General features: G+C 40.2%; 1 protein-coding gene across 1 annotated transcript in view; it reads right to left on the minus strand.

Annotated features, from left to right (window-relative positions):
* Nucleotides 1-19,570, minus strand: part of Mbnl3 (muscleblind like splicing regulator 3) — a 103,901-nt gene extending 84,331 nt beyond the window's left edge. The window contains exon 1 of the mRNA XM_052739486.1: nt 19,342-19,570. The gene's annotated coding sequence lies outside the window, so the exon portion shown is untranslated. The remainder of the gene's footprint in view (nt 1-19,341) is intronic.
* Nucleotides 19,571-20,227: the final 657 nt, after the last annotated feature.

Genomic DNA, 20,227 nt, shown 5'->3' on the forward strand with positions numbered 1-20,227 from the left:
TCTGTACAAAGTTCTGTGGTGCAAATATGGGAGCTATAAGCATAGATAGCCTTTGGAGTTAGAGCATTAAGTTTAGGTAGTAAAATATTTCTATTCATTAGCAGAATGTCTCCAGGTATGTTACTTAATCTCCCAGAGCTCAGGATTTCCCATCTGTAAGAAGAAGATTAATAAGAACACCAAACTCACAGAGTTGATCTGAAGAGTAGAGGAGATAGTGCCTGTAAATAGTTGACCAAGGAGTCTCACACAGAATGCGTAGCTGTTACTACAGGTTAAACATCCTTATCTTGATATGTGAAATCCTAAAAGCTTGGAGTGTAGTACTGGAAAACAAGACTCTGGACATTGGCACAGTACCTTAAGTAGAAAATCCTGTATCATAAGACTTTGCTTCATGCACAAATTTATTTATTTATTTATTTATTTATTTATTTATTTATTTATTTATTTATTTATTTTTTTGTTTTTCGAGACAGGGTTTCTCTGTGTAGCTTTGCGCCTTTCCTGGAACTCGCTTTGGAGACCAGGCTGGCCTCGAACTCACAGAGATCCGCCTGGCTCTGCCTCCCGAGTGCTGGGATTAAAGGCGTGCGCCACCACCGCCCGGCTCAAATTTATTTTTTAATATATAAAATTACACAAAGTATAAATGAAGCAAAAATGAAGTTAAAGGCTTAGGTCTAATTCCAAAGATATTTCACTGTACATAGTCAAATAATCCAAAATTTAAAAAAAATCTTAAATCTGAAACACTTCTGATCTCAAGCATTTCAGACACAGGATATTCAACTTGTAACATTGTATCACTTCTTCCTGCCACTTCCTAACATGGCCTCAATAGTCCTTTTACTTTACTTCCTAGTGGATGGTTCCAGAGTTAGATCCACTCTGAATCTCAAAACTGGTTATCATCTAACATTATACTTAAGTAAATTTATAAGATTAAGTGTTCTATTTTAAGCCAGTTATTGCATAGAGATAATCAATTCAAACAGATTCATAGCTACTATGCACATACATGCACACAAATAAACACAACAGAGTGAAATAGTCTAGAACTCTTTTAAAGTTTAAGTTAAGACTCTTCCAGTGAATATTTGCATCTATCCCTGTTGCAGGACAGGGGAAAGTATTTTGCACTTAGGATGTCCTATTACAAACTTGTAATAGATATGTCATCTATAAATGTTTTTAAACAAGACAACACAGTGACTAATATACTTATTGCTGGGGCAATTTCCAAAGGTTATAGATACAGTGAGTTAAAGATTGTTTGGGTAGGATTCCAGGGTTGATGTTTGCAATCCACAAAAAGTTGATTGCAAAAGTCAAATGTGAATGGTGTGCCTACCTTTTCCCCCTGGATTCTGGAGACTGTTCTCTTTTTTGCACATGAAGTTGTGTTGCTCTTGACTGAAGTCAAATAAATTACACCTCTGTTGTGTGAACTACTCATATTACATAAATAATGAGTAGAATTTTCAGTTTAAATGTTGCAAGAATCAAATCCTTGGTTAGCTAAAGAGGATATGCAGGAATATTGTCAAAACAAATTCTTAGGAACACTGGTATGCTCAGAGTAGAGGTTAAGGAAACAAACATAAGGTGAAGTTTGCATTTGGAGGCAAGATGGAGTTCTGAGAGTGAACTAACACAAGAAAAATTGAACAGAATTGGCTTGGAAGTGAATACCCCTCAAAGCTCCACAAAACCAGACTTCCCGACTTTTGAAAAAAGACAAGGCACTTGGCATCCTAAAGGGAATGCCCCTATGAATGCAGCACAGATGGCCAGAGGTGGAGGCAAAGGCTTTTACTGAGAGGCCATTTGAAGAAGGGTATGTCTGGAAATGTTCTCTCATCATTCACTTTTCGTCTTCCTTGCTGGAATTGTTCCACCTTAAGCTTAACAAACAAGTCGTCATTTCTTTGGTATTTATTACAAGATTAATCATACATATACGTGCATGCACATACATGACCTTCAAAATAAAATGCAGTGAGACTTATGGGGAAATGCCTTTTTCTGTTGGTTTTCACTTCTAATTATTTTAATGTCAATGTATAAACCCTTATAAATATATAATTTTACTGAGCAATACTATTCTGAGAATGCATATCATGAATATTCTCAAAACTCAGAAGCATCTACCTACCAATTCAATTTCTTTGTGGAATCTAGTAAGGAATCATAATAATAAACATTGAGAGCAAACCCTAGCAAGAGGACAGATATTCCTATGAGGGTGAGTTCTTTGGTAATATGGAACAAAGCTTTTGAAGAGACAACAGAAAAAATTAAAGATGTCTAGAGTTCAAAATTTGGCTACCAAACTTATGTTCTCAAAATAATAATCTTAATTTAAATAAGTGATACGAACTTGCCTTTCTTTGCAACCCTACCAGTTAACAAGCAAACAGCTGCAAATCCTTGTTCACAGGCTTCAAAAGCCCATCCACACTTTATGTAATAGTTATCTTGGCTCATGGTTTCACTTGAACAAAGAAAACGGATATCCACAGAATCCAATTGTGAAACCATTTAAGTTGTTTCTCTATTTGAGATTGCATAAAAATATTTTTTCTCCAGTGTAAAATGGTAAAGAAGAAATTTAAACCAGATAGAGCAGTTGCCTAATAGAGTAAGGCCCTGAGTTTGATCTTCAGTAGAGAAAAGAAAAGGGGAAGGAGAAAAGAGATGTAAGGTGAATGAATGAGGGAAGGATGGGAAGAACAAATTTAAACCAGAAAATATAAACAAGAAATTAAAATAGCCATTTCAGAAATGTATTTTCCACCTATTTTTCCCATGTTGAGGGGAATTGTCTAAGTTTCTGTTGATTTTGTTTGGTGTGCACTCTGAAAATGTCATTAAACTATTTTGATAGAGTATTCTTAAATTCTTATCAACAAGTATTGTTTACATAGTAGACTGAGGAAAGGCATAGAAAGCCAAACACTTAAATTTAGAAGGACACACACACACACACACACACACACACACACACACACACACACACACACAAACACACGAAATATAACTTTAATGCAATTTAATCCTTGGAATGTGGTATTTATTTCAGCCATGAATTCTCAGGCATTCCATCTAGGGAAGCATCTTTCAAAATGAAGTCACAAAATTTGCAGGTAAATGAATGGAAGTATAAAAGATTATTTTAAGTGAGGTATCCCACACCCAGAAAGACAAACATTGAATGTCCTCTCTCATCTGTGGCTCCTAACTCTAAATATTCAGATGTGAGTTTATAACCTGGAGCAACCACAGAAACCAGGAAAGTAAAAAGGAACCATGGAAGAGGTAGCACCAGAGAGGGGAATATCACGATACAGATGATTTGAAGGGAGAAATGGGGAAATTAGGGGAAGTTCTTTAGTTAGGGAAAGGGAGGGAGGTCAACACTGAAGGAGAGGGAAGGAGGAGAGTAAAATAACAGTAAGGATGCCTTAAAAAGTCATGAAATACCCATTTACCTAAAATTCCATACAATACATATAAGTCTATGTGTATACACATACATTCAGAGTTTAAATGAAAATTTCCCACCAGTACTAACAGTGGTCTTTTCAACAGCCATAAACTACCTAATAAAAACACCAATACAAGGCATGAAAAACCTCCTTTTGAGTTGTTGTTCAGGGTATTTCAAGAGACTCCCAAAACAATACAGGCTTTGCTACTGCTCGTGATTGCTTCTCAGAGTTTGCAGGTAAATCCTTATTGCTGAAGACACCACGCGCTTCAGATGCAGGAAACAGAGGATCTGAGTTGGATCTGACCTAAAAGCCTGCTCCCTAAGGGCTAGCCTTCATGGCACGAGAAGATGTCATGCAAGCTTCCAAGGGAGGCAATCAATCAGTAGTCCTATCCATCTATGATACCTATGAACCACAACAATCAGCATGGCATTATAACCCTATGGGTGCAATAATGCATACTTTGGTAGTAACCAACAGCTCTCTATTTGGACTCAAGGACTGCTCAATAAGAGGGAAATCATGCCTGTTATTGGAAACCTAGCTAACTACCTAAGGCTAGTGAAGTCATGGATCTTAAAGGAGAACCTTCAACCACCGCTTTACTAAGCCAGCATAATTCCTCACTACATTCTAAATATTTATCCTTATACCCACAACCAAGCACAGCTTTCATACCTCATTAAAGGAACTTCACTTTGTAGCATACAGGGATCATTGTAGTTTTAAAACCATAGCTGATCAAGATGCAGAGAACAAGTGATTGTGTGTTACCCAGCTCCCATTAACAAATCTACAACACAACTCCTGCACCCAAGGCTCAGGGAACATCATAGAAGAGGTGTAGAAAGATTGTAAGAGCCAGAGGAATGGGAAGTCTGTTGTAAGACTTCATCTTGGGAAATGACAGTGAGGCCACACCCAGGAAATCTCAACAATAGGACTGCCTAAACATGAGATGATCACAAGGACAACACCAACTGACATGCTAACATGGAAGGGGAAATCTTATGGGGGCTCCAACTCTAGATAAAGAACGACAGGCAAGTAAGGAATGCTAAGAGCAGAAAAATAGCCTTCCTCAGGAATGTCCCCACAATCCAATTGGTTGTTCAATACCAGGTGGTCATCCCTGATATCACACACATGCAGGTAACATTATATAGACTGTGCTAGTGCATTTATATATTTAGGAAGGGTGTTATATGCTAAGGGTTGGAGGAAGAAATGGGAAAGGGAAAAATGAGGTAATTATATTTTAATTTTAAAAATTTTAAAGGAAAGTTCTTTTCCTGGGGCATGTGGTAAAACAAACTGATTGAGAAATGCTGGCTTTGATCACTGGTACTTCTACAATAACCTCAAAGGTGTGAGTTTTTTGATGGTTGTGGTGATTCACACCTATAACCACAGCACCTGAGAGGTAAAGGAAGAAAGATAAGGAGCTAGTCCCCAAATCATTAGGAGAATATGAGATGAATAAGAATGTATTGTTTGCATGGGAGATATATGTAAAAGGTATGGAAAGACTTGAGGGTATAGTTTTTAGCCTGGTATGTACTAGACACCAAAAAGAATACCTGATTGGAAGAACAAATTGTATTTCATACTAAAAGAAATTTTGTCAAAACAAAATTAAAGTACCTAGCAGACCATCTGGCACACAGTAATTGTTCAATAAATGTCAGTTGACTCTGAATAAACACCTATTATAGGACATTTTTATTGGGTGTGAAAATGGGGGTTCAAATTTTATTCCTATATATAAACTCCTGCCTACAGATATTAAGATTGATTTAAAAGTCTAATACATTCCTGGAGGTGAAGGTGGCTGTAAACACTGGTTCTCCTGCCACCCAAGTGTTCCAATAGCACCATGCCTGCACCTGGCAGCATGGAGAGTGGTCAGGGAAGCCTCAGCCTCTAACGTCTAGATTCAAGTGGTTACATTCTATACCAGTGTCCAGCAAGCAAGTCAGGAAAGGATCTGTAGCAGCACAGAAGCAACGACTTGTGATTTTATTTGCTGACTTCCTACCCCAAACGTGTCCTATTCTAGACAAGGAAAGAAATCTCTTAACTTTAGAAACATGCTTCACAAGAATTTCTTTATAGGGTTCTGAGGAAACCCATCTGTAAAAGAAAACCTGCCATTTTGAAAGAGGTTTTCATTTTGGTTTGCTTTGGCTTTTCTTGTTTTGTTTAGCTAAGATGAAGAATGACATGAGCAAGGGCATCCTACTCGCTGAGATATCAGGTTTTTGTTTTCCTCATGCCCAATCACTGCTGTCTGCCAATTCTTGGAACCCAAGGATGACCCTCTCACAACAGCTCACAAAATGTCCACTAACAGCAATACCAACATCACAACATTCTTTTGGGTAGAAGAGTTCAACAAAAATGAGGAATGTAGTCTAAAGTATGACGGAAGCAAAATTAGCAAATCTTGCACCCCCTTTCCCCTTCCTTCTTCCTCCATTTTAGAAGGCAATTAGTCTCACTGACTACTGAGGTTAGTCACCACTCACAATAAATAAGTAAACTCGCCGGGCGGTGGTGGCGCACGCCTTTAATCCCAGCACTCGGGAGGCAGAGCCAGGAGGATCTCTGTGAGTTCGAGGCCAGCCTGGACTACCAAGTGAGTTCCAGGAAAGGCGCAAAGCTACACAGAGAAACCCTGTCTCGAAAAACCAAAAAAAAAAAAGTAAACTCACCTGTCAAAGGCTTGGAGTTCTCAATACACTTTAAAGTTTCCAATGTAATTTGTAAGGAATGTTTCACAACAGATCACAGTACAATTTTTAAACATACTGAGAAAAAACAAGAATGGTATTTTACATGCGTGATGTAATAGCTTTTGGTACACCCTGTCAAAACTTTTGTTTTTCCCCATTAATTTGCCAGATAGTCCATAACAAGTCCCACAGAAGCCAAAGAAAAAAAGTAACTGACACTCAAAACAATGACTAATCTTGTCTGCCTAAAACGCATAACCAACTACATGCTTGCTAGACTGAAATTCTGAAGAGCTCCCACTTAAGTCCCACTTACTCATCCTCCTCTGTAAATGTTGCTGGTAGTAAAAGAGACACTACAGGCAAAGGTGGCCTCTGGTCCCAAACACATGGAATTTTGCTTTCTAAAAATAGCTTTAACAAATATAATAAGAAAAAATGCCACTCTCAAGATCTGGAAATGCAAATAAACTCACCCATCAACATATTTTAGTCTTTTTATCATTGTGAATAAAATATCATACACAATGCTTTGTTATGATAGTTTGACTATTATGGTGGTTAGTATTTTTCCATATAATTTCATAATTTGATTGCAACTTACACAATGATTAGATGTATATCTTTCTCTATTCTTAAGCTTTAAATGTAGTATTTCTAAGGAGGGAGTTAAAAACTAATTTATAATCACAGAGTTTAGGTGTTACCTCATCAGAGCTAAGATTTTATTTTCAGGACAGTAACTTGAGTTTAACAATTCAATGTGTGTGAAGAAAGGCCCAGTTGCATTTCAAGTCCTCAGAGCTGAGAAATCAGTATTGCTTTAAGGCTTCAAAGGATACCCACAGGAAGAGGCCTTTGGGGATGAATTCAATACATCCAGGACAGAAAAGGGATTTGATAGCACTGGAAGGGAATATGGCCACAGATAGGGAGGGTGAAGACAAGATACATATGATACTATCAGAGAAACAACAGTACTCTAGAAGACATTTTCCTCCCACCAATGATTTGATTCAATGGAATACACTCAGAATGTGCAAATGTCTGAGGATGATTCAAATCTCCTGATGAATTGCACTCATTGCTTAAAAGTCATATCTGGGATTAAAGGCGTGCGCCACCACCGCCAGCACTCGGGAGGCAGAGCCAGGCGGATCTCTGTGAGTTCGAGGCCAGTCTGGGCTACCAAGTGAGTTCCAGGAGAGGCGCAAAGCTACACAGAGAAACCCTGTCTCGAAAAACCAAAAAAAAAAAAAAAAGTCATATCTGGTCAAGGGAATAAATCTTTTTTATTTTCTATTCCTGGGCTTAATTACTGGAAAGGCAATATGGTTATTGTCTTCCTTTTTTGAATAACTCAATCCCATAAATACCTTAGATATTTGGAAACAGAAACATAGGTACCAAGGCACTTAACCAACATCACTCAGTATGTTGGCACCAAAGCCCTCAGCATCTCTTGATCATCATCCTCTCAATAATTCAAAAAGGAAAAATATATTCTGACCTAGTTTGAATTAACATGTCCTAAAACACTAACTTGTAAACTTTTTGCTGATAGCAACAGATAGTAATAAATATACTTTATAGTCTACCTCAATGCACATGTGCATGACTTTGAAGTATGTCTCACTCAAAATGCCTAACTTCATTAGATAATATGATCTGATATTTTTCTTACCATCCATTCTATGCAATTTTGTTCTGAAGAGATGTTAACTGCAACTGATTGCATGCATTTCATTGTATGCTGATCAGTCATTTCTTGACACTTGAAAACTACAAGGATAGGACAAATAGGCAAACAGAATAAGGAAATATTATTATACCCAAAAATAGCAGGGCTAATCTTCACATTTTGCCACCAGTAATTTAGACTGAAATAACTTCAACCTTAAAATATTATGTTTTTAGATTACCTGTGCAGCAAGAGTTTCCTAAGCAAAATAATAATGTCAAGAAAATGAAAGACATATTTCAATTTGTGGAGCAAACTACTCCTAAGGTTTTGGGATCATTGTTTAAATGCAGCCATATTGTAATTATTCATGAATGTAATATTCAGGCCAGTGGGATATCTACTTAGGAAAATTTTGTTGACTCTTAACCCAAAACAGTTTATAAGTAAGAATATTGTCATTAATCTAAGCTAGCAAAACTTTAGTGATTCATAACATTTAAGCTCAAGTTTTTAAACAATAAAAGCATGTTTTGACACATACCTTTTTATTTCATCATTCACTTTTTTGCTTAACAATCTGCTGAAGGAACAATCTACTAATAACAACTATAACAGGTATACTTTATTTGTAGAGCATTCAAAACCCTTTTCATTTTTGTGAACTGTAATGACCAGCAATCCTTGGATTACTGAATATTTTAAAAGTATATAATGACATTTGCCAGACTCAAAACAGAAACTTAATATTTGGTTTGTTCCGCATGTGACAGATTACTCAATCCCGTGAAGAAATCCAGGTGTCTGGCCTTCAGTGATTGCCTGTATTTGAGAGCCCCAGCTCACTCCTTCTACCCCCTACCAACTTTGGAATATAAAGAACTTGAATTTCAAGTGAAAACACAAGCCAAGTTCTGGGGTGGGGGAGTGTCACACAACTGTTCTCATGTGGATGTACCTACTGAAAGAACTCAGAACAGATGTGTATCTTTTATAAACATTCAACTAGTCATCAAATTGGAGGCTTAACAAGCTAAGGGGAGTGAAGGACAGGCCAGGAAGTCAGGGATTCCTAGATGTGGACTCAGCCTTGGTCTTAATTCTGTTTTTGCTCTAAATCAATGCCAAGTTCTTCACACTTCAGCTGGTTTACAGCAGGCAAGAATTACAGAAGAACAAAACTGTTTCCTGGAGATGTGATGAGTTAAATGGTTACTATTACAGCCCCCTCCCCAAGGTACTTCCACAAAAGCTAAAGCAAGCTTTCTGAATATAATTTACCTTTATTATATTAGGAGTTAACATGCAATGTGTATACCTGCTGGTACCTTTCAAGGGTGACCTTGAAAAAGGTCATTCTTTCCATTCCTTTCTAAGTTCTTCTCTGCTTTAGTCATAATCAGTTATTCAACCAATTAGGAAACTCAGTCATGCGATATTACAGGTTTTTAAAGTAGCTGTAACACCTTCTAGTTGAGCATTTTCAGACAGCTAATGGGCAGTTAGGGGCCCACAACTTTACTCTACCTCTATGCCCTGGCAACATAAAGGTAATATCCTCCTGGTCCAAGACCCTGTTTGACAACCTAAGGGAAAGACTTAGCAAGCTCCTGTTAGGAAAAGAGGCCCCATTCCCCACGCCATGACGCCCCACCTCCAGAGTGATCTCTGCCCTCCCTGCTCTGGGCAATTCAAAAGGTAGAATGCAGTTTCACTTTCTCCCTACAACTTCATAGAAAAGGAGGACTGGCCCTTGTTGGCATTTAATGAATGGTCTTCTCCCCCTGGATTTGGATTGTTGGTCCTTCCAGCCAGTCATTAACTAGCAGGAAATGCCCTCCTCAGCAATCACTATTGTGTAAATAAAGTCATAAACTTTTGGAGGCCAGTGCAATCCCAGACCCCAAAGCTGCACATGTCAGGGTTAAAAAAAATCTTGATTGTAAAAGCATTGCTTTCCAAATTAAACTCAAACCACATGATTCAGTCCATAAAATATACAAAATATGCAGTCCAGTGACAGATTTATTGTGGCCTTACAGAATAAAGAAAAAAATCTCTATATGGAAAACACAGCTACTTTTGACCCAAACAGCCCTCAAACAGGAAGTTTAAAGTCAATCAGCCAGCTGGGGCCTCACTTAGTTATGAAGGAGACCAGGGCAACCAGCATTTCCTGTCATTGCTTGTCAGTATTTTGAGCACTTTTATTTGAACTGTTTTCTTAGATAGCTAAAAATATTTCTGAGATTTCTTTGGAGATAGAGACAAGACAATAAGAAGAGCTAATGTATGAACCATGACTGAAATGAAAACACGAAACTTACAAAATATCATGTACTTAGCAGAGGTCAGACAATCTGTTCATTGGACTTTTTGCTGTATTTTAATGAATGCTAGACCAGTAGGCAAAATTAGTAAAAGTATTTAAGAGTCAAATAATAGAATTACTGATATTACCTGACTGTTTCCTGTTAATTCAGAATCAACATTATGAAATGCAGTTTTCATACACCTAATAAGTAGGTATTAGAAGTTGCAGACTATAGCATTACAGGAAGTAACTTCTACTGTTTCTCTTATTCTCTTGTGAATCATCATCATCATCATTCTACAAAATGACTTGTGCACATTCAGTGTTATGTTCATATTTGAGAGTTACCTAACTGAATTGTATTGTAGATCTTTATTAAGATTAAGAAAACCATACTGTTCACAAAATACAGACTTTTTTTTCCAGTATGGTGAAATACAATGCACTATGGTACATTTTCCAAGCCAGTCAAGTTCTCAATCACAAGAACTGGTCGGGGTAGCGGGGGCAAGTTTAAGTAATAAAGGAAAAAAATATTTTGCCTTGCTATTATTACTATATAGAGTTTCTCAGTATATCCAAATGAGTTTCTCCACAGAACAAAGTTTATCTCTTTGAGAAAGAGGATTTTTTTAATTATCATATTTTTTTTCATTTTTATTTATTATTTATTTTCTATTATCAGCTTGATACAGTATAAATTTTTCCCCCCGAATGCCATTTATTGAAGGAGGAAGGAGATCTTAAATACAGGCTTACAGCACAATGGGAGAACTCCGGAGGGCAGAAGTTCGCTACTGATGTTTTACAATCTTTCATCTAAGCTGTTAACGCCCATTATGCAGGATACACAGACAAGGATTTATACATAATAAAGGGGCAGCCAGTTGATCTAAAGTCCTGCTAAGCAGGGCAGTGGTGGCACACACCTTTAATCCCAGCACTCAGGAAGCAGAGGCAAGTGGATCTCTGTGAGTTTGAGGCCAGCCTGGTCTACAGAGTGATTTCCCAGAATATCTGGGGCTATACAGTGAAACTTTGTCTCAAAAAAAAAAAAAAAGTCCTGCTAAAACCTACAGTTTTCTCTAAAAATGCCTTCCCTTGAGGGCCATGTCAATCTGAATCCAGCCTCAAGCTTACCTTAAAACTATACTGACATTGGATTTGTCTGTAACTGAGTCCAATAATCTAGACATTAATAGAACAGAACAAATTACACAGGCTCAGCACCCCAATAGCCCCCCCTCCAAATTTTTTTATGTATTTGAAGCTTGTAGACATAAAATACAACTATATAAGGTGTACTATGTTTCACTTTGTACTTCTGGATGAACTAATAAGGTTTATTTTATGCTGTCCAAGTACTTGGCTGGAAAGGCTGGCTGACATAAATGAGCTGGGAATTTAAGTTCTCAAAACCGCTGCTGAGAAGAAATAGTTCCCCCATCTTCTTTGGGATTCTTATCAATTACAGACAGCAAGAATTTTCTGAAACATCAATATGCCCTCTAACAACAGTATCTACAATCACACAACTGACTGAGCAAGCGCATACAAAGACAAACTCCTGACTCGAGCACTGAGGGAAAGAAAGTGTGAGCCCTACCTCATGCCTTGGGTCATGTTGAATATATCTCTATATGATTTAAATAGAACTCACAAGAACTACTTTGTAACACACAAATCTAATCCTTTTTTGGCTTTCTTTAAAAAAATTATTTCACTAGAACATACTAATTATACAAGATGATAGATTTCATTTTTACATTTTTATACACAGATAAAATGTACTTAGTGTATATTCACCCCTATTATCCTCTTATTCATACTCCTTTTCCTCGATTCCTTACCTCATTCGCAATTAGTCTCCCAAGTACTTTTACACTTTTTCCTAGATTACAAACCTAGTATTTTTCCCTTTTTGAAACCCAATATTTTTTTAAAACTTATTTTTATTATTTTTAATTATGTGTATGAATGAGTGGGTGGATGAGTGCACTAGAGCACAGATGCCTGAGGCCAGAGGTGTTTGCTAGCCATCTGCAGTGGGTACAGGTAACCAAACACATGTCCTCTACAAGAACAGTATGTGCTCTTATCCACTGAGCGATCTCTCCAGTCCCACACAAACCTAATCTTAATAAAGCAACAGATTCATTATCTCCATTTGTAAAGTAAATAACTGATGAATCCTACTATTTCATACACACACACACACACACACACACACACACACACACACACACACACACAATACCACATGTGACACTTTCGTTCTGCTTTTTGTTGTTGCTTTGTTCATGAAGGTAGAAAACTTAAAAAACCAAAAGGTGAAATTCAAGCTTTTCACTGTTTTCCGGCAAGATATCCCCCCCACCATGTTTTCCAGTATGCCCTGTTATGTATTTTTTTTTCATATTGCCACATAAGGAAAAACTGCAAGAGCTCTACCTAAAAAAATAATAGTCCTCTGGCACAAAGGATGATTGTAGAGGATCAGAAACAGCAGCTCCAGTCCCTTCTGTGAGGGCTTTGCTTTCTGGATACAGTAAGAGAGAGAGAGAGAGAGAGAGAGAGAGAGAGAGAGAGAGAGAGAGAGAGAGAGAGAGAGAGAGAGAGAGAGAGAGAGAGAGAGAGAATTCACACCTATATCTTGATAAATAGAAACTCATGCAAATACAGCCTGTAAATGGACAGTCCTTGAAAAAGAGACAATGTCCAATATCCTTTTCATATTTCACCTGTGTCTTTATCACTTTGTAAAATACACACAACAGGAGGCACTCTAATAACAGCAATTCTTTTATCTCTTCTTTTTAATCTGTGGAGTCAGTTAAAAAGAACTGTATCTACATAGCTTCATGCAGAAGATGATTTGCCTGAGATGCAGAGGATGTTCATTAAATGTAATTTCAGGTGACAGAAAGGTAGTGGTTAGCTTTCAGGTCACTCTTTAGGATTCATCTTAAAAGCTGCCTTTGAATGTTTATCCTTGGGCTCATTTTGAGTCACCAGTATGGCCCTCAGCAGGACATAAAGCCAAATATAAATTGTTGCTCATTTTCTTAAAAAAAAAAAAAGAAACATTACTTAAAATCACAGAGAAAATATGTCTAAAAGGCAAGAGAAAATTAAAAATATCAACCTATTCCTTAATTTACTAAAACTTTTACCTAGAAGATAAAGCACTGAGGATATAAGGTAAAGAGATCCATTAGCTTACCTGCAAATGAGATGCTGGTACATTCGAGGACACCTGAATGAACCTAAGGAAATCTATCCCAAATTTCCACACAAATGTAGGCAGCCAAGAAGCTCAGAATTCTCAGAATCAGATGGGGACACATTAAAACCAATTTGAAGAACCCAAATTGGAAAACCCAATCCAGCCAACCATCAGTCTCTAGGATGCTCACATGACTTGAGGAGATTAACTAGCCTGGCAGAATTCTCCAGTGTCAACTCCCTGCATCTCTATCTAGACTGGCCTTTCTCAGTTGCAGGCATTCTGCTTCTGGCCACACAAATGCACTCATTGTATAGGTAGAAAACAAACTCCTACCCCAAATCATAAATAAATCACTTTTTCTTGTGCGCCAACTTAACGCTGATGCAAGAAGGACTTGAGAGTGGAACATAATATTTTAACAAGCATGACTAATTGAGTCTTAAGTTTCTAACATGGCTCCTCTTCCCCTGAACTTTTCCTTTTCATGGTTGTTACAAAGAGTTTTGAGAAGCTGGGCATGGTGATGCATGACTGTAGATCCAGCTACTTAGGAGATTGAAGTAGGATCATTTAAGCTTAGGAGTTTGAAATTCCCTGTGTCAACTACATTTCATAAAATACGTTCTGCAATCACAATGATTCTAACACTATTTACATAGAAGAAAAGAAATCTATACATATACTCAAATCAAGTCTTTTTATTATTGCTTCCTCTTTAGTTCTAAGAAATGCACCCTTCTTCTGAAAGTACACTGCCTAGGGTTAAACATTTCTAAGCAACAGACACATCGTTTATATCAAATATTGGTTATAGTTTATTGTCAACCTGTTTTTCTTTCATTTCCCCTTGGAAAAATACTATAAAAATCGGTATTTTTCTGTATTTCAGGGAGAAATCAATGTGTGACTGCAAATACTGTTCTTAATTGATCACCAATTTGTACATTTGTGCTCAAATTTATGCTTGCATATATATTCCCAGACACTTGTGGAATACTTTTATTTCTGAAACAAAAATAAAGTCTCATCCTGAACTGTATTCTTTTCCCCATCAATCTTTTATTTTTTTTTTATTTTTTTTTTTAAAGTTTTCTTTCCTGGAACTCACTTGGTAGCCCAGGCTGGCCTCGAACTCACAGAGATCCGCCTGCCTCTACCTCCCGAGTGCTGGGATTAAAGGCGTGCGCCACCACCGCCCGGCTCCCCATCAATCTTTTAAAGGCAAGATCATTCAATTTAATAGCAACCAGAGAATAATAATGGGTTTACACTGTGCCTTTTAAAAAGGATTATATAAATGGTTTCTTCTCCCTTTTATGGCATTAATATCTGATAACGTAATTGATACCTCATTTGTTCTAATTCTCAATGTTATCTTTCCAGCATGGTCCCCTGGTTGTCAGGAGACCAGATATAAGTATCCATATATCTGTACAACCATAAAGTTCCCTACAGATCTGAAAGTCTATATTAATACAGATCCAATTGCTTCTACTTGCTCATAATTTATGTTTGTTTGTTTGTTTGTTTGACAGTGGAACTACTTGCACCCAGACACAGTCTGTTATCTTAGAATGAAAAGATTCACCCCATTTTATGTGAAGAAACTCAGCTTCCTATTTTTGAAGTATCATATCATACCTAGGAAGAAGCAGAAAAATCTCACAGAGGAGAATGATTTCTGATTTCAAGTTCCTTAATATCACATGCAATTATAATGGTCTAAACCTATCTATTTAATCACTGTTATAATCCAACAGCCTGGCACATACCTGTAATCCCAGCCTCAGAAAGCTGAGCATTAAGAGTAGGAGTTCAAGGAAAGCCTGAGCTACTCTGTGAGACCCTGTCTCAAAATAGCAAGAACAACAAAAATCAACAATATGGAAGCATCTTTACAAAGTAGAGGTTATTGCAACCTGTATCTCTTTCAGACTCTTGAGCATTTTAACATGGCAGTGGCCATTATTTTACTTTAACAACAGGACAGGATCAAGTTACTTGTCTTACATGCACTGTAACTTATTCTCTGCATTTCCTGAATCCCCATTTGTAATCCTAGCAGACAGAATCTTTTATTTCAAAAGAAGAATTCTGCCACCTTCTTGACTTTATTTCACTAGAAGCAGGGTACATGTAAAATTTATGAATGAATATCTTCATCACTTTAAGGCTTTTCACTCCCTTTCTTCCCTCCTCTCTTTCCTAGATGCAAAGACAGCTGAATGGAGAACAGAACTGTACTTCAAGCTATATTGTCAACATCTGCATAACAGCCAAGAGCTTGTCACTGTTCCAGCAATGTGTAGTACTGTGCAGCCACTCAAAAGACAAAACCTTTTTTTATTTCCAAGTTGCTTTTTACTTCTTCATTGTGTAAAGTTGGACAGATAATAATACACCTACTGGCTAAAAGGATAACTTTCACAAGTTCCTGGAAGTACAATGAAAGGCAAAAGAACCCATTTGAAGCAAGTAGAATGCAATTAGGAGAATGCACATTGTAATCGACTTTACATTTTTGGTTCTTGCAAGTGTACAAAAAGGCTTTCTGTTTAAATTAAAAGCTGTGCACAAATTCTGTTCTTTTGTGAATTTATAGACTGCCGTTTTTCTATATAGTTCAACATTTATTAAACAGCTATGTGTGCAAAACATTATTTAGCTATGAGATGGGTACAAATACAATCACAAGGCTGCTTTGGCTACCAGAGCATAGTCATAAGTTTTATTCTCCTTAAAAAGAAGCTGTTATGAAATGCCTGAAGAAGACAGTTGGGGAAAAGCTACTTTATAACAGTCCTGGGACTCATTATGAATTCTTAAAGCAGCAAGGGAAATCAGAGAAATGAAGTGGTTCTTACAAGCAGAGTGAAACATGCCTTTACCACCTCTAGCCCAGTCCTGGACCAATTCTCTCTCACAATCAGTTTCCCAACAAACCTTCACTTATATTTTCATAGAGAGTCTCCAGTCTCATCCCTATATAAGGCAGCAGAACAGTAACTGGGAAACGTTCTCACACCTCTAATGCTCTGGCCCCCAGGTTTAATACGTTCACTTTTTAAAATGATGTCTCTGAGCCAAAGTCATTCATCCCTACAGCAGCACCCACAGAGATGACGCTTACAGAAGTGAGGCCTAAGTTTGGAACCATTAAAAATGAGAGAAGCTGGTTTTTGTCATCCTTCCATTGCAAAAAGAAAGAAAGAAAGAAAGAAAGAAAGAAAGAAAGAAAGAAAGAAAGAAAGAAAGAAAGAAAGAAAGAAAAGAAAGAAAGATCCAAGTATCTATTGCTCTACCTGTAGCACTTCCTTTTTTCAAATGTGAAGCAGTTGCTTCACATGGCTCTCTGAACAATAGCCTGAAATCAGTGTGGCATTATTATACAGTAAATTCCATTGTAAGCAGCTTGTCTCTTTGTTTCTATGTAGACTGCAGCACCTGGGCAGAAAAACTGTGGTAGACTTTGTTAGGTGCAAAATAATACTTTCCTTCCTTTCCAGTTTCTACTGGTTGGGAGAAGTAAAAAGCACAGAGGAGTAGAATAGTTATCAGCTGGATTACAGACAAAAATCTATTTAGGCTATATTTAGAGAAGTTTTTATAAATATGCAAGTTTTTCCCCAAAGCATTACAAAATTTAAAAAAAAACTTACATTGATTTAGTATTTAATGTTTATTAAGGATTAAATTTGCATAGGCAAAAGAGAAAATGTGACTATAATCAGGAAAAAGCCAGTCTCTGGTAAAGCTCATTGTCAATATGCCTTTCAACAGAAAGAGGAAATATCTGGATGAATTATGTTAAGCCTTGGTGTCCAGTCATTAGTTCAGGTATATCACCAGTCTGTTTTCCAACCACGCTATCAGTCATCACCGAAGGACTTACTAATTAAACCAAAACTCCAGCACTGCGATAAATCACCAATCATTTCAAAATTAAATCTTGCAGCAGTTCTATTTTAATTGATGCTTTCCCATGAACCTTACATACACATATGGAGAGGCTGTGGAATCAGAGGCCAGTTTATAAATAGCGATTAAGAACATCTAGAAGAAAAGAACTCCCTAAAAACACATTAGAACAAAAAAATTCACATTTATAAATAAATTTGTGTGTGCGTGCGTGTGCACATCAATAAACAGTGTTCTGAAAAACATTAAGTAGGTCTACCATAACCATTAGAGAACGGCACAACCAATAGCCTGTTAAACTTCAACAGTACCCTTGTTTTAATTTTATTTTCTTATCATACAAGCATACTGTCTGAGTGGTAAAAATTAAAGCTACCCTTTATAACACTCCCCTACAATGTACTACCCTCACGTCCTTCAGCCCCAGGTGATAAAAGCAAGCTGCCCAAATGTATTGACCCAGGGCGGGAAGAGAGGCGGTTCTGCTGCGGTCCTACTCAGGCATCCCACGAAAATGCGAAAGTTAGCTGTTATGGAAAGCCTTTGCTAATGACATGCCATGCAAGAAGTTCCTTTAAATTAAAAAAGAAAGAGTGGAAGGGGGAAGGAAGGAAAGAGAAGAAAAAGAGGAAAAGCAAAACTTAAAAAAAAAAAAAAGCAACAAGTGGCAGTGTTAATTTGCCTTCTGCTTGCCATTTCGCGGGAGTGGAAAAAGTTTAAAAAGCAGCGCCGCCTTTCACCGGCTTCCTAGCAAGGCAGCCAGTGTCAGGAACCCCAACTCAGGTCCCTCCTTACCTTCTGTGTCTAGCGCAAACCCAGAGGCTAAGGGGCCCCCCCGCTCTCAGCGGCAGCGGTAAGGGCAGAGGCAGCAAACAGCGGCACATGCCATCTGTTAGCGGGAGAAGCAAAAAGCAGCCCTGCGTGAGGTGGCCCCGGGGCCGGGCGAGCCTTTAGCAGGGGTGTCTAGTGGGTGCCGCCATTTTAAAGCGAGGTTCCCGAAATCATTAGATATAAGCAAATTAACGCCCGCCCCACCTCCGTAACTTCGGGCCGGGCCGGTGCTCCCGGCCTCCGAGTCCGGCGGCGGCCGCAGCGGGGTATCCAATGTCAAGTCCAGCCACAGGCACTGCGGACTCTGCGGACCGAGCCTGCAAGCCCTGCCTGCGATGCCATCTCCCCCGCCCCCCACCCCCGCGCCGGCCCCCACGCTTTGGCCTCGGGCTGGGAGAAGAGGCTAGTCCGTGGCTGGCCCTCGGTGTCCCCCCCCCCTGGCTCCCCCCGCCGGTGGCCGGCTGGCTGGAGGAGGGGCCCGGGAGCCCAGCCTCCCCCCTCCTCTCCCCCCCCCCCCCCCCCCGCGCTCGCAGCCGCTTGGTTCAGTCCACTAGGAGCACACCTCAGAGTGAGCGCCCCGAGTTCCCTGGCGGCCGGCGCAGCGCGCCTTCCTCACGGGGCGGTGGGGCGGGCAGAGGTGGGGGGGGGCGCGGGGGGCTCCCGCCGAGGTTCGGAGTTGCCGCGGCAACCGGTCCTCACCCCCCCCTTCTCTCAACCCCCCCACCCCACCACCAGCCGGACCCTCAGGCAAAGGCATGTCCTGGGTTCTGTCCCCCCCCACACACACACACGTACCCCTTTACCGTGTACCCCCCCCCACACACACACAAAAGTCCACCATACCGGGGTAACCCAAGACTTGGGGCTCCTCGGTGCTTCCCCGCTACACACTTGGGCGGACGCGGCGCGGGGAGCCTCGCTGAGAACTCGGGCCGGTTCCTCCGGGAGAATTCCTTCTTTGGGCGCCAAAAAGGCAACTGGCGCCCAAGTCGGTGAGGCGGCCGAGGGGCACGCCGCCGCCGCCGCCGCCTCCTCGGGCAGCCGCCGGCCTCCAGCGCCCCGCCCCGCCCGGCCAGGTAGCGCCACTCACCGGGCCCGTCGCCGTCGCCTCCGCCGCCGCCACCCGCCAAGCTCACCTGGACCGGGAGCCACGGGAGACGCGTCTCTCGCTGGGACGGCGGCGACACGCGCAGGAACTCCGGCGCCTGGTGGCCCGATTCCCGCGCCGGCCCGGGACCGTCTTCCGCCTCCTCGCGGCTCGCTCGCAAAGAGCGCCAAAAAGTCGCGCTCCTGCTCGCGCTCCGAGTGGGGGCCCCTGCTTCCTGGAGGGCGCACTTTCGTCGTGAAATCGACTCTTTGTGTGGCTCGTACCTCCGCGCCGGCCCCAGCGTGGGCTTTCTCCGGAGGGGGTGTGGCGCCTCGCCCCTCCGAAACGCAGCCTGCCCCAGCCCTCGCCCGCCAGCCCGCCCGCCCGCCCGCCCGGAGTGGCTTTTGTCATGGCATTAGTAACTGGGGCGTGGGGGGCGGGGGAGTGCAAATCATAACGCTCCGGAGGTACAAAAGCCAAGCGACGGGGAAGCGTGTACCTACCCCTGGTGGGGAGCGCGAGCCGCCTGGAAAGTTTCTAGAGCTTCGGCAGGCAGCGACGGAAGTGCCAATGAGAAAGGCGACGGAGCGCGAAGCTCCGGGTTTCGAGACACTTCCGAGACAGGTGAGGGGAGGCAGGGAATTCCAAAACGACCTCGAGCAACACATACATCAACTCGCCGAGGGTTATATACTCACCGTTTGCCTTCCTGGGTCTCCTCCCTTCCGTACAAACCCAGATTTTTTTGTTTCCCTCGAAGAACTTGAGAGAGGAAAAATGTTAATCAGAGGAAATGCTTCCCCTACTTCAAGGGAGTTTTACAGGGTAGGAGGAGCCCCGAGGTAAGATTCCAGATACTTCTGAATGGAAAATGGACAAAGCAAATGCGATTTTATACTTTGATTTAAAAGTGTGCATCTGGACATCTAAATTAC

This window comes from Peromyscus californicus, unplaced genomic scaffold (genome assembly GCF_007827085.1).
Source record: "Peromyscus californicus insignis strain IS unplaced genomic scaffold, ASM782708v3 Scaffold_10__1_contigs__length_136768540, whole genome shotgun sequence".
Classification (NCBI taxonomy): domain Eukaryota; kingdom Metazoa; phylum Chordata; class Mammalia; order Rodentia; family Cricetidae; genus Peromyscus; species Peromyscus californicus.